Source organism: Nicotiana attenuata, unplaced genomic scaffold, assembly GCF_001879085.1.
Source record: "Nicotiana attenuata strain UT unplaced genomic scaffold, NIATTr2, whole genome shotgun sequence".
Lineage (NCBI taxonomy): Eukaryota > Viridiplantae > Streptophyta > Magnoliopsida > Solanales > Solanaceae > Nicotiana > Nicotiana attenuata.
Window position 1 is genome coordinate 146,840 of NW_017671329.1, and position 9,562 is coordinate 156,401.

Here is a 9,562-nt window from a genome sequence, read left to right on the forward strand (position 1 = left end):
GAGACACTCTTTTGGCCACTCAGACCTTGCATGTTTTTCAACTTTTGTTCCAGGCTCTTCATCTTCCGAGCCATTTCCTCTTGCTCAGGATTTTTAACAACCTTTTCTTGCTATACCGAGAGATCATATTGCGGAGGTTGAGTGAAAGAGTATGGGGTCACATATGCTATTTCTGATGGAAGCTGTGGACCCTGAAAGGTGAACATTGGAGGCTCAACATACGGCCGTGGTAAAGTTGGTTGTGCTCTGGTGCAGACTGGTGCTGTAGAGAACAATATTGGAGGTGCCCAGGAAACTGGCGCTTGGGGGCGAACCACAGAAGGCATGCCATGATCATTGAACGACATTGGAGAATGCCCGCATGGGATGAGCAGGTTGGGCACAAGGGCGTTGGTAACCTCACCTGACCTGGGGATCAACTCAGGGAACCCAGGGATTGCACTTGGTGGTTCCCTACCATTAGACCAGGCGTCCCACATTTCCAATATGCGGAGACGCAACATCCTATTCTCTTCAGCAGCTGCTGATTCTAGTTGTGTAATAGCCGGTGTTGGGGTATCCTGAGGATTGATGATTTGTAGATGGCTTTCAGAGGCCAAAGGAACCTTTCCTTTGGATCTTGTGAAGTAAGGATGGGAAACCAGATTACCAACAAAACCAACCACCTGAACAAAACCTGGCTAATTTGCACATCGAACAACCTTGTTAGTCTTGAGACGCTTAACAGATAGGAAATCGCATATTGGGATGCAATGCACCTAAACACATCAACCAACTGAATTCGTACCTGGATGACATTAGCTGGTGCACCGGCCTCAAGTCTACTATATGAAACACATCAACGAGCCGGGCCTCCCCCTCTTGGGCGCCCCCTAACTACCTGAATACCTCGCTGGGACACACAGGTCCGAAGTCTGGGACAATCTCTCACCATGTGGCTAGTATCTCCACACTCAATGCACCCTCTCTGTTGACGAGGCGGTGGGAACTGTGCGATACGGATACTCCGAGACCCATGGACACCTGAGTCACCATGCAAAGCCTGAAGCGCGAACTGAACTGGCTGACCCGCAAAACCTCTACCATGACGCACCCTGCCTCCAAAATAAGGACCAGTATATCTCACCGGTCTACGAGGCCTCCTCGCCTCCTCAAGCTCTCCCTCCTAATCTCGTCTGCTCTCTCTCTCTCTCTCTCATGACCCTGCCTGCCCTCTCTCTCTCTAGCATGCATACCCTCTATCCTCCTAGCAATGTTCACCACCTGCTGATACGGAATATCCATCTCCAACTCACGGGCCATGCTGGACCTGATGCTAGGAATAAGCCCCTCAATGAACCGGCAAACCTTTTCACGAACAGTAGAAACCAAAGCTGAGGCATGTCTAGCCAAACTGGTGTAATGGACAGCATACTCCAAGACGGTCATAGCACCCTGACGCAAATGCTCAAACTCCGCGCGCCATGCATCCCTGAGGCTCTGAGGAACAAACTCTCTTAGAAACATATCTGAAAACTGGGTCCAAGTCAGTGAAGCTGCCTCGTCTGGGCTGTCTAACTCATCGGTGTGCCACCAATCATAGGCGGCTCTTCGAAGCTGAAAAGTAGTGAAAGAAACCCCGCTCGATCGAGAGATACCCATAGTACGGAGAATACGGTAACACTCATCAAGAAACCCCAAGGCATCGTCTGATGCTAATCCACTGAACACCGGAGGGTCATACTTCTTGAACCTTTCTAGTCTCATCTGCTCCTGCTCGGAAGCCGCTGCCATGCCCTCGGGCTGAACTGGTGCCGCAGGCAGCGCAGGAATAATCTCTGGGACCTGCTCAACATGCGCTCGCTGCTCAAGAGTGCGGGCGGCGGGAGTCTGTGCTCCTCCCCCGGCCTGGGATGTGGCTGCAGCAAGGGGAAGCAATCTTGCTTGAGCCAAAGTGGTGTACATACTCATGAACTGTGCCAAAGTCTCCTGAAGGGCTGGAGTAGTAGTAGCAGTAGGCGTGTCAGGTGCCTGGGCTCCGGCTGGATCTGCTGGTGGTACCTCAGCGGCAGTTCGCGCAGGTGCTCTCGCTGCACCACATGCGCGTCCTCGAACTCTACCCCGGTCCCGACCTCTGACGGCTGCAGCAGGGGGCGCGGGTGCCTGATCACCACGGGTAGTACGTGTCCTCACCATCTGTGAGAGAGTAGAAGACAGAGGTTTAGGATTGTAGATGTCAAAATCTCGCACGACAGGGAAATCAAATGAAGTGGAATTTTCCTAACGGTTACATAGCCTATCGCAGATAAGTACAAACGTCTCCGTACCGATCCACGAGACTCTAATAAACCGGCTTGTGATCTGTGACTCCTATGAACCTAGAGCTCTGATACCAACTTGTCACGACCCTAGTTCACCAACCGTGAACATGTCATGACGGCACCTGGTCCGCATGACCAAGTAAGCCTAACATTTGCGGAAATATATTAATTGCGGAAAAATAGAGAAATTCAAATCAAATATCTAAAGGAAACTGTACTGAATGCCGCATGGCAAGTACAACTCAACATCACAAGTCTAAAACAATTCCCAAAACCCGGAAACTCACAAATCACAAGCTAAGGGATACATAAGAGGCTCTGACTCAAGAATATCTATACAAAAGAGAAATACTGAAATAGCTATACTTATTACAGAAAGCTGGAAAGGGACTCCTCGGTCTGCTGACGTAGCAGATATACCTCGAAGTCTCTACCGATACGCCTCCTTCCAAGGCTGACAGAACTGAGTGGGAGTACCTGTATCTGCACAACAAAAATGTGCAGAAGAGTAGCATGAGCACACCACGACGGTGCCCAGTAAGTATCAAGACTAACCTCGGTGGAGTAGTGACGAGGAACAGTCAAGGCACCTACCGGTCAATAAACAGTACAATCATAGGAATAATGGAAATGACATATAAACATGTAAAGACTGCATGAATGACCAAGAATGCTACAATTCACAATAAGGGAAAAATACAACAAGTAACAACGAGAATATAATAAATGAGGATAGGAAATGACGGCAGAATCACAATCCAAATCCTAAGGTCACAACACAGCAATGGGAAAACAAGTCAATAACTCATATCCTACAATGATGTTCACAAAGGTCTTATCCAACTCTTTCCACAATTTCACCAAGTCTCGGACAAACCACAACTCGCGAAGGCCCAGCATCTGAAATCTAACGATTGGCATCATGTGCCCCATCAATCTCATGGTCATACCGACAACTAACTGGCTATCTAGGGCCACTCTCACAAATATAATGGATAAACGAGGGCGTACCTCCACCCTTAGCAAAATCAGGAGGAATTCACCTCTAATAGGGGTGTTCAGCTACGTGTATGCTTGTGCAAATGTTTCTAACAAAATTCTACCAGCTAGTAAACATGAAAAGGATAACGCACCGCACGTGCGATGTTTCCTCACAACTTCCAAGCGATAAAGCTCACACCGGTAAGCAACCCACAATCACATTATTAAACAAATAGGAATGCCTCCACAGGCCGTCACAATTCTCTACAATCATCCCCTGACATAGCCCACCTTATTTCGCCACGTGTGCAAATAATAAGATAATAGGTACCGCCTTATTTCGCCACACGTGCATCACAATGTTCCCTCCTTATTCCGCCACATGCGCAACCCACATATAAGCATATAACATATCCCGCCTTATTACGCCGCATGTGCAAAACATCAATAACAACAACAGCACGGCAAAGACCTCGTGCATCACAATATTCACAATCGCACGGCAGAAACCTCGTGCATCACAGTATCAACAACCGCACGGCAGAAACCTCGTGCATCACAATATTCACAATCGCACGGCAGAAACCTCGTGCATCACAGTATCAACAACCGCACGGCAGAAACCTCGTGCATCACAATATTCACAATCGCACGGCAGAAACCTCGTGCATCACAGTATCAACAACCGCACGGCAGAAACCTCGTGCATCACAATATTCACAATCGCACGGCAGAAACCTCGTGCATCACAGTATCAACAACCGCACGGCAGAAACCTCGTGCATCACAATATTCACAATCGCACGGCAGAAACCTCGTGCATCACAGTATCAACAACCGCACGGCAGAAACCTCGTGCATCACAATATTCACAATCGCACGGCAGAAACCTCGTGCATCACAGTATCAACAACCGCACGGCAGAAACCTCGTGCATCACAATATTCACAATCGCACGGCAGAAACCTCGTGCATCACAGTATCAACAACCGCACGGCAGAAACCTCGTGCATCACAATATTCACAATCGCACGGCAGAAACCTCGTGCATCACAGTATCAACAACCGCACGGCAGAAACCTCGTGCATCACAATATTCACAATCGCACGGCAGAAACCTCGTGCATCACAGTATCAACAACCGCACGGCAGAAACCTCGTGCATCACAATATTCACAATCGCACGGCAGAAACCTCGTGCATCACAGTATCAACAACCGCACGGCAGAAACCTCGTGCATCACAATATTCACAATCGCACGGCAGAAACCTCGTGCATCACAGTATCAACAACCGCACGGCAGAAACCTCGTGCATCACAATATTCACAATCGCACGGCAGAAACCTCGTGCATCACAGTATCAACAACCGCACGGCAGAAACCTCGTGCATCACAATATTCACAATCGCACGGCAGAAACCTCGTGCATCACAGTATCAACAACCGCACGGCAGAAACCTCGTGCATCACAATATTCACAATCGCACGGCAGAAACCTCGTGCATCACAGTATCAACAACCGCACGGCAGAAACCTCGTGCATCACAATATTCACAATCGCACGGCAGAAACCTCGTGCATCACAGTATCAACAACCGCACGGCAGAAACCTCGTGCATCACAATATTCACAATCGCACGGCAGAAACCTCGTGCATCACGGTATCAACAACCGCACGGCAGAAACCTCGTGCATCACAATATTCTCAACCGCACGGCAGAAACCTCGTGCGTCACAATCTCAAGTACAACACAACAAACGACAATATATACAGGAACAAAGCAAGAGAATCAACTCAGGTATTTCCGTTCACCAAAAGACGGTACAACTAACTCACAAGGAATAACCGTAACAGAGAAATACTAAGCGCAATAAGAACAACTCAACAAGGGAGAAATAATATGAAACAACGATTCCATAATACTAAGTTCAACAACAAGGAAGTTAACATGAATCAAATAATTACAATTAAGGAAATATCAACTAAACATAGGATATCTAACTTCTTTCCAATTAAGACCAATTAATTACACGAGAGATAGAAATAATGCTTTCCAAATAAAGACAAGCAGTTAGGAATGATAATGTGACTATAGAAGGGTAATGTCTACAGGGAAACAAGTAAAAGTCAATCAGGCAACAAGAATAAGCCAAAAAGGGCAAATAAATTCCAAGTAAGACATGTAAAGGTGAAGCTAATAACAGGGAACTCAATCGTATCAAGAACAACTTCATATTCGGTAACTACAAGGATCTAAGAGCCTAAAGGGGACAATTTTCCACAAATAAATCCGAGCACGCACTCGTCACCTCGCGTACAAGGAATACAATCAACAAAGAAGACTCAAATCCTAAGGGGAAGTCCCCCACACAAGGTTAGGCAAGATACTTACCTCGAACCGGCTAAAATCAACTAGCAACCACGTTCTTGTCACGAGTACTCGACTCCAAATGGCCCAAATCTATTCAATTAAATCACACATTGTAAATAACATCTCAAGCACCAGATTCTACTATTTAATTCAAAGCTAAAGCGCAAAATTAGGCAAAATGACCAAAATGCCCCTCGGGCCCACGTCTCGGAATGGGGTAAAATTTATATTTCCAGAAACCTCGCACTCTTACGAGTCTAACCATACCAAAATTATCCAAATCCCATAACATTTCGACCCTCAAATCCGTGATTCTATCCAGGAGGATTTTCTAAAATTTTCCAACAAAATTCATGGATTAAATGCTAAAACTAGTAATAGATTCGAGTAATCTAACCAAAATTAAGTTAAGAACACTTACCCCGTTGTTCTCTCTGAAAATCTCCCAAAAATCGCCTCTCCCCGAGCTCCAAATCGTCAAAAATGGAAAATGGGAACGAAGTCCCATTTTCAGAATTTAACATTTTGCCCAGCTACAGTGTTTTTCACAATTCCCGACAAAACTTTGCAATTGCGAAGCTACAGTGTTTTCTCGCAATTCCCGACAAAACTACGCAATTGCGAAGCTACAGTGTTTTCGCAATTCCCAGCAAAAATTTGCATTTGCGAAGCTACAGTGTTTTTTCGCAATTCCTGACAAAACTTCGCAATTGCAAAGCTACAGTGTTTTCGCAATTCCTAGCAAAAATTCGCATTTGCGAAGCTACAGTGTCACACCAGAACCAGCAATATCAAACTTCTCCAAAATGATCCGAAACCACCCCGAAACTCACCCGAGGCCCCCGGGACCTCAACCAAAAACACCAACACATCCTAAAACATCATCCAAACTTGTTCCAATTATCAAAATACCTCAAACAACACCAAAACCATCAAATTACATCGAATTCAAGCCTAAGTTCTTCTAAAACTTTCGAAACACGTATTCGATTAAAAACCTAACCAAACCTCGTCCAAATGACCTGAAATTTTGTACACATCCCAAATGACATGACGGAGCTACTGCAACTTCTGGAATTCTATTCCGACCCTCGGATCAAAAACTCACTATCGGACCGGAAACTTCAAAAATTCAAACTTCGGCATTTCAAGCCTAAATTAGCTAGGAACCTCCAAAATACATTCCGAACACGCATCCAACCCCGAAATCACCTAACGGAGCTAACGAAACTGTCGGATTTCCATTCCGAGGTCATCTTCACACAGTTCTGACTACAGACCACTTTTTAACACTTAAGCTCTCATTTAAGGACTAAGTACCCCAAAACTCTCCGAAACTCAACACCGAACGTCCCGGCAAACCAAAATAGTAGAAATGAACTTAGGGGAAGCAGTTAATAGGGGGTCGGGGCATAAATTCTAAAAACGACCGGTCGGGTCGTTACATTGCTTGTTTCATTTCGGCCTTAGTTAACCCTTTCAGTATGTACCTCTTTTCTTTTATTTCTACCTCTCTTTAATCACTCTTATTTTCTTTTTCGTTTCTGTGTCGCTCTTTTCTTTCTTTTTCACTCAATTTTTTTCTCTTTTTATTCAAGTTATTTTTTACTAAGTTAATTTTGTGGCTATGATCGAATCCTATGGGGATTGTCTACGTATCATGACGCCGCATGAATCAGATCTTGCGTAGTTCGGGAAAAATAGGAATGGAGTAGATAAACTAACTGTCTTTTTTTTTTTTTTACTTTTTTATAACACTGAAGTAATGAAGGCATTTAAAAAGGGAACATAATTTCTTGTGAATATTCTAGCACGGTCGTTTAACCATTAATAATTGGCCTAATTATCTGATTTATTACATGTTTTAAATCTATTGTGCATTTTTAACTTTATAACTCCCAGACACTAACTCTGAAAGTTAAAACCGAAAAATATTTAACAATAAGAAAAAACATGAAGCAAAACTTATAGCACAAAAATGAAAACAGAGAAAAACCAAGTATAGGAAAGTACATTTATACTCCACGATTAAATGCACTAGAACTATAGTACTAAAAATTACATAAACCAAAGGAAATGAAACTAATTTTCACACAAAGGAGACCTAAGAAGTCAATCTAAGCTAATTCCATGTCAGCATTCAGAAACAAGAAGCAAAGAAGATATTTTTAAAGTGTGACAGTATTGCACAAATGGTAAGGCAAGAACATGTCAGAAATATAAATTTAGTTCATGGAATTGAATATGAGATTAGTTATATGAGAAAAGTTATCCGAACATACGCTTTAACATGCTTTCCTGAAACTTCCTCTGAGATCCTATATAGCTTCCCGTGCATGACATATTCGAACTTGTCAGCAAGTGATTTCTTGTTACCCTACTTAACGAGATGCCATAGAAGAGAGGACGGCAGACAACAGATCTTTGAGAATTTCTTTTTCAAAATTGATTCAAAACCTTCAGCAACGTACAAAATGCAGAGGAAACCGAAATCCGACAAAGCGCCAATAACAGCAATAGCAGAGAAGAGCAACAACAGAGGTTGCCGAAAAATCAAATTTCCGGACCAAAAATTCTCGGTATCAATTTTCCTCTTGAAAAGGTCACCGAAAAATAACAAAGTCCCGGAAAGAACAAAATCTGGCTAAAATCCGGATCCTCCCTTGAGTGAACGAGATAGACCTCTTTGAGAAGAAAGAGATGGCTAGTTTTCTATCGATTTTTTAAAAAACAAAGGATCTGATTTTGGACTCTATATCTAGGTTTTCCTAAGATGAAAACGACTACTCTCTTTACGTTTGCTCAAGGAGTAAGTTCTGAATTATTGTGATGGTGAAAATGGAGAAAAAGCTCCCTCTCCCCAGATGCGCCGTTCTTGGTTTTTAGTTAGGGGGGAGGGGGGATTCTCTGATGATTTTTTTAAGTCTTTTAATGTGTGTGATCTATTAGAGTGTAGGAGGTAGGGTTTTAATAAAGGGGAATGGGTATTTGGGTAGTGAGCTGAAATTGTATGGGCCTGGATAATTTGGGATTTTTGGGCTTCAAATTAGGCTGGCCCAGACGAAACTGAAAGACCAAATCTACTTCTTTTACTTTGTTTTTCTTTTGACTTCAAAAACCTAATTGAATTAATTAAACAAGCTAAATAAAATCCTAAATTAGGCTCTAACTTAAATTATTTTGTAAAATTAGTCTTACTTATTTTTTACTAATTTAACACTAATTGCTGGGAGAGTTATGTTGATTAAAAGTGTGCTATTCTCAATCCAGACATTCTGGTCCCAAGTTTTCATTATGCTGAAGAAAATTATAAAGGAGGTGGTGGCAATCTGCAGAAAATTCTTATGGAGAGGAGAGGCAAATGGAACAAACAAAGCATTGGTTGCCTGGGAGACATTGTGCCAACCCAAAACTGCAGGTGGAGTGAACTTTGTTGATGTAGAAATCTGGAACAGAGCTGCAGTATGTAAACAACTCTGGAACGTGTGTAAGAAGAAGGACAAAATGGGGGTGAAATGGCTTCATGCATACTATGGGAAAACGAGACACATTTGGGAAGCTAAGTGTACACAAGCTTCTTGGATAGTACAAAAAATATTAAAGGCTCACAGATATGTTGAACAAGCTGGAATGACAATGGAAGAGTTTAACAGTATAGAGCAATTCTCAACAAAAGACATGTATAAGAAGCTGATGGGAGATATACCGAAGGTGGAATGGAGGAAATTGGTGTGTAACAATCAGAGTGCTCCTAAATGGCAATTCATACTATTATTGGCAGCACATAAAAGATTATACACAAGAGATAGATTAAAGAAGTGGGGAATAATACAAGATGCAACCTGCCCTATGTGTGGAGCTGTTGATGAGAGTATTGCACATCTATTTTATGAATGCAACATGTCGA